Source organism: Podarcis raffonei, chromosome W (genome assembly GCF_027172205.1).
Source record: "Podarcis raffonei isolate rPodRaf1 chromosome W, rPodRaf1.pri, whole genome shotgun sequence".
NCBI classification, from domain to species: Eukaryota; Metazoa; Chordata; class Lepidosauria; order Squamata; family Lacertidae; genus Podarcis; species Podarcis raffonei.
The window spans coordinates 15,259,728-15,265,955 of NC_070620.1; positions in this window are offsets into that span (position 1 = coordinate 15,259,728).

Below are 6,228 nucleotides of genomic sequence, written 5' to 3' on the forward strand. Positions count from 1 at the left end.
TCCGCGATTCTCTTCGTCTAGCGGTTTTTTGTTTTTTTTAATGATATTTATTAAGATTTTTCCATTATAATACATCAAAAAATCAAACAAAAAAACGAAACAAAAAAATTTAAAAACACATAGAATTCAACGTCCTTATTTTCAATGACATATTTCCCTGACTTCCCCATACCTCCCCCTCTTGTATTCCAATTCAGATTGTTGGTTCAACAAGTTCTTGTCCCCAATTTTTGACCTTTTTATATTTAATTCATTTTAGAAAACCCAATTTTAACTTATAAACATCAATATTTAAACAACAGTTCAACAAGTTCTTGTCCCTAATTTTTAACCTTTTTATGTTTTATATTTTATATTTAGTTCATTTTGAAAAACCAATTTTGCCTTATAAACATCAATAATTATACATCCGTGCTTATTCTTAAAGCCTTTTCCTAAAGTCGACCTAAATTCCCTTCCATGATTTCCTCAATTCTCATACAAATGACAAAGCAAAATAAAAGCAAAACAAATTATAATTATACACCCTTTGGATTCCCAAACTCCACCCCCCCTTTCCCGGTTCCAATCCCCAATAATCGTCCATCAATCAATCAATCTACTCTCAGCCTGGAGACCTCACGTCCGAGGCTCTTAATTCTCTCTCAATTCCTCTCTGCCGGCTTTTTTGATAGTCCTTGGTATTAAACACCAAATCTCGGAGAAGCTCTAGTCCAATAAAGTCCATGTTTCTTCCACCCAGACCTCCATACTTAAAAGTGGAGCCTAAATCTTGTTTCTTACTCCTTTCAAATCCAAATGTCTCCAAAGCTCCAACTTCCACCTTAATCAGATTTGTAATCCTTGGGTCTTCAGATCTCCACACAAGGAGATCTCTCCATTCTTCAGTCTCCAATTCAAACCAAATTTTCACCATCAAGTTCTTATTTTCCTTTGCAGCCATCATGTCAGGCCTCTGGCTCTCCTTTATCATCTGTAAAATTACAGCTCCTCCTTCCTTTTTCTCAGGAACAACATAAATCTCTTTCTTCACACTCTCAAAGCTCTCAAGTTTCTCTTCTTGTTCAGCTGCCTGGGCTTCCTGAGACAATTCCTTATCAGATTCAATGAGTTTGTTTACTGTTAAGTCCAGAGTTGTAACATTTGTAGCCAAAACATCAATTTGGCCTTGTAACTTTCCCAAGAGAACAAAGACTCTGTCCAATTCAGCTTGAATTTCCCCTCCTTCAGCCATTCTTGTAATGTCCCAAAACCCCCTCTAGAGGGATTTTGGTTACTTAGTGTTCTTTCCAGTTCAAATCCAAAAATCAAATTAATTTGTATCAGTTCTTCCTTGTTTCCAACAAAATATAGTCAAATTGTAGCAAATATAGCCAGCAGAAGCAACAGAAACAAAATTCTCTTTTTCCGTCTGACAGCTAATTTGACAGCTGTCAAACTCTTCAATACCTTCAACAGGCTCTCTCGCGGATCACTCCCGGGTCGGGAGGGTGGCACTTCAGCTCCCAAAATTAGCTCTTATCCTCCAGTAAGGTTTCTTCTAGTGCCAAATCGTGAAATTAATATCTTTTGCCCAATAATAAAAGAAAAAATTCTCTCGACCTTAGTTAGCAGGTCCTTGCTTTAGATTGTTTACAGGAGGAGGAGGCAGACTTCCTGTTTACACCTCCTCCGATCGTACCTAATTCACCGAAAAATTTTCTTTAAAAATCCAATTTCCGTACTACTCACGGGTTGTTATTTTGAAGTCCAAATCACAAGAAGAAGTCAGCGCTCTCCGGCCATGGCAGTGCGGCTTCACTCCACAGGAGAAGCAGTCGACTCTCAGCACCGCGCCGCTCACCCCGTCCCCCGTTCCGAAGCCTTTAAAAAGGCTCCTTCGCAGGTCGGGGGGGCGCAAATGGTGCCCGCCGAGTCACCAGGTTCACAGGCTTCACCGCCTGTGATTTTTAAGGGTCTCCGCGTCGCCGCAGTGGTACGACCCTAATCCTGTGGAGCCGATTCCCTCCGGAGCTCGGAGGGAATCCGCCATTAGCCGCTGGCGCTAACCCGGAAGTCCGTCTAGCGGTTTTTTCGTCTTGCAAAGCAACCCTATTAGCGGCTAAGCGGATTAGCGCTATTAGCGGCTTAGCGGCTTAGCTGCTAAAAGGCTATTAGCGGCTTAGCGGCTTAGAAAAAGGGGGGGGAGCGGGAAAAAAATCACAAGACTAGCAAGACGTTTCGTCTTGCGAAGCAAGCCCATAGGGAAAATCGTCTTGCGAAGCAACTGAAAAACGGAAAACCCTTTCGTCTAGCGGGTTTTCCGTCTTGCAAGGCATTCGTCTTGCGGGGCACCACTGTAATACTATATTTTGTTGGCATCCATCTGTCTTGAGAAACATTGGAGTATGCCTCTAGGGGGTGAAGTCAAACTGCGCTAGCAGCACCAAAGTGAACCCCACAGGGAGCAAGTCTGGGCAGTGTTCCTGAAGGTCCTGGGCTGTCCAGATGACAAGACCTCCCTCTCGGCCTCGCAGAGCAAGATGTTGGGCACCAGCTTGGCTCCAAGAGTTTAGGCAACATGATGACCATATACATATGTAATAGACAATCTTTATAGAAATCCTTCAAACAATAACAAATTCAAAATGAAATCTTAGATTCAAAGTCTCTGAAAGTCTTTAAATGAAGTGAGGTAGTGACTATATTATTACATGAGCACTGTTCCACAGCATTTGATATTTTTATTCACATATATTCATTTGAAATAAGATGAGTTTACGCAAGAACTACCAACTGTGGAAGATGGCAGGTGAAGATGATGGACTTTTTGGAGCTAGCTGACCTGACTGGAAGAGTCCGCGACCAGAATGAGGAGTGGTATCAGGAAGAATGGATGAAATTTAATGACTATTTGGTTAAAAACGTTAAGTTAAATTAATTGGGAAAAGCTTGCAATTACTAGTTAGGCTTAGGATTTAAATAAGTAATGTGATGAATTATTATGTTTAATGCTGAATTGGGAAGAAAGAGTGATGTTAAGTGATTAAGTTAAGATGATAAGAACCTTGATTTGGAAAACCGTTAAAATGATATGCATTGAAATTCAACTAGGGGGATACGAGGAAGTCACTTAACTATGTTAGGAAGATTAGTTTCAATAAGGTTATGATTTATGTTTGTCTGTTTACTTGTTAGTGTGTTTTTTAATTTTGTGAAAATCAATATTTTTTTTGAAAAAAAATTGAAATAAGATGAGTTTATGAAACAATTCTTTATTCTCCCACCACGCTGACAAAGATCTATGAAACAGCAGTCAATATCCGGAATCTCTGTTCAGTGTTGGACATTATAGCTGCTGAATACACAAAGCTTCACAGCTTATCTTTCATCGTAGAAAGTTTGGTACCTCGCTTCATTTAAAGACTTTCAGAGACTTTGAATCTAAGATTCCATTTTGAACTTGTTATTGTTTGAAGGAATTCTATAAAGATTGCCTATTACATATGTATATGGTCTTTGTGTTGCCTAAACATTGTTGATGTTCTCTTTTGCAACACAGGGGTTTGTTTGGATACTTACTGGCTGCAAGAGTTGCCATCCAGCTATCTTTGGGACTCCACTCCAGGTTTGTGTAGTGTTTACTCCGTAGCCTTTTCTTCTCCTGAAGATATCCTGCAAGGCAGTGGAGGTTTAGGCTATGCAGCATTTCTGTATTACAGCGGAAGCTTGGGTTGTGAACGTGATCCGTGCGGGAAGCACGTTTGCAACCCGCAGCGCTGCATCTGCGCACACACGAGTTGTGATTCGGTGCTTCTGCACACACACAAAGCGTGATTTAGTGCTTCTGCGCATGTGCAAGCACCGAAACCCAGAAGTAAGCAGTTCCAGTACTTCCGGGTTCGGTGTGGTGCGCAACCCAAAATCACACAACCCGAAGTGTCTGTAACCCGAGGTATGACTGTAATTTTGAAAACTGTTGATTTCACCTGTCTTTTGATAATTTTTTATTGTCCCTGGCTGTTTTATAAGCTTGATTTTATTGGCATTTTCATATATCGTTCTATGTAAACTGCTTAGAGGTGGGTGGTTGTTTCTTTTGATTCAGCAATGTCTCTGAAAATTTTTACACATCACTTGGGAAGACAGGCGAACTAATGCCAGTGTACTGGAAGAAGCAAAAATCACCTGTGTCAAAGCAATGATTCTTCAACATCAACTTCGTTGGACTGGCCATGTTGTGCGGATGCCTGATTATTGTCTTCCAATCTAAATAAAAGGGTAAACTTGTGAGGAGAACCTGAGCTTACAGGGTTAAACAGCTCAGAGTGTGCGTCCTGCCTACTGTGGGGCGGAGAGACTCTGCGTCACTTCCGAGAGTCTCAGTCCTTTGTTCTATTCTGCTTTCGTTTTCAAGTGAAGCAGACGTGCCTCACGATGCTGCGTGCTGTGTTAGATAATGGATAGTTTGGCTGTAATAAACTGCTTTTAGTTTCTTAGTAGCTCTGTGTGAGACTCTGTTTGTGCACACTGAAGCACAGAAGCTGATTTCTCTGAACGCTGTCGGACTCTGCTTTTGCTCAGAGCTTTGGAATGCAGAGGCCTGGCGCAGCTTTGGAAGCGGGCCAGACGCCAGGCTTATCTGGGCAATAAATCACGCCACAAAATTTGCACACTCTGGCCAGTTTCCATTTTGACTTGAAATGTTTGCTTCGGTACTCACTGCAATGACACCCGCCTGAAACAAGCCAGGGCGCTCTGACTGAAAAAAGCTCCGCCTGACACTCACCACTTGTAATTCTAGCAAACGAAGCTAAAATGAGTAGCAGGGATATTCTATCTGCATGAGCCTTTGCAAACTTACTGCTCTCCAGATATTTCAGGCAGCTCTTCCTATCAGCCCCAGCCAGAACAATTTTAGACTACAACTCCCATCAACCCCCAGTCAGCAAATCAGTTGGATACTGCGTTCCAAATCATCTGGAAGGCATATGAAGGCTTATAGATAAACTTGGCACAATAAGTTATCAACAGCCTTGCCACTTGTGCTTCTAACAACTGTTTTAAAATGAAAAAAAAAAACTGAATAACTCACATTCCCAAGCTGTTGAGACAAAACCAGAGATATTCAGCCTCCTGAAGAGAGACCGGTTGTCGGTAAATAGCCCAGACTCGGAAGGCAAAATCTTTGCTACTGGTGAGTCTTCCCCCCACCCATCCCGTAAAAATAAAAATAATTTAGGACTCCATTTACTGTTGCCATGACAGCAGCATGCAATGCAGTGCCTTTAACAAATCATAACATAAAAGGATCTCTGCCCAAATGAGCCTGCAATCTACCTGTTGCTCTCCCAATGTTCCCGGGGGCCACGCCATCTCCTCCCTTAGTACTGAACTTTGGGGCCCTTGCTAGTCATGTAGAGTTGGGCTAACCTGTCAATTTTGGTTTCTCTCATATTCTCGTTTTTTCCAGCCTTGAGTTCAGTCCTAGACATCAGTTTGCAATTAAAACATCTCTCTCTCTCTCTCTCTCTCTCTCTCTCTCTCTCTCTCTCTCTCTCTCTCTCTCTGTGTGTGTGTTGTTACTTTTAATTGTCTCATTTTAATTATGTTTTTAATTACTTGTTTTGACTGTTGATAATTTTAATATTTTGTTTTATATTTTTGTAAATCATTTAGCCAGACATCCTGGAGAGTGAAGTCAAATGGGCCTTAGAAAGCACTGCTAATAACAAGGCCAGTGGAAGTGATGATATTCCAGCTGAACTATTTAAAATTTTAAAACATGATGCTGTTAAGGTGCTACACTCAATATGCCAGCAAATTTGGAAAACTCAGCAGTGGCCAGAGGATTGGAGAAGATCAGTCTACATCCCAATCCCAAAGAAGGGCAGTGCCAAAGAATGCTCCAACTACCGCACAATTGCACTCATTTCACACGCTAGCAAGGTTATGCTTAAAATTCTACAAGGAAGGCTCAAGCAGTATGTGGATCGAGAACTCCCAGAAGTGCAAGCTGGATTTAGAAGAGGCAGAGGAACCAGAGACCAAATTGCAAACATGCGCTGGATTATGGAGAAAGCTAGAGAGTTCCAGAAAGACATCTACTTCTGCTTCATTGACTATGCAAAAGCCTTTGACTGTGTCGACCACAGCAAACTATGGCAAGTTCTTAAAGAAATGGGAGTGCCTGATCACCTCATCTGTCTCCTGAGAAATCTCTATGTGGGACAAGAAGCTACAGTTAGA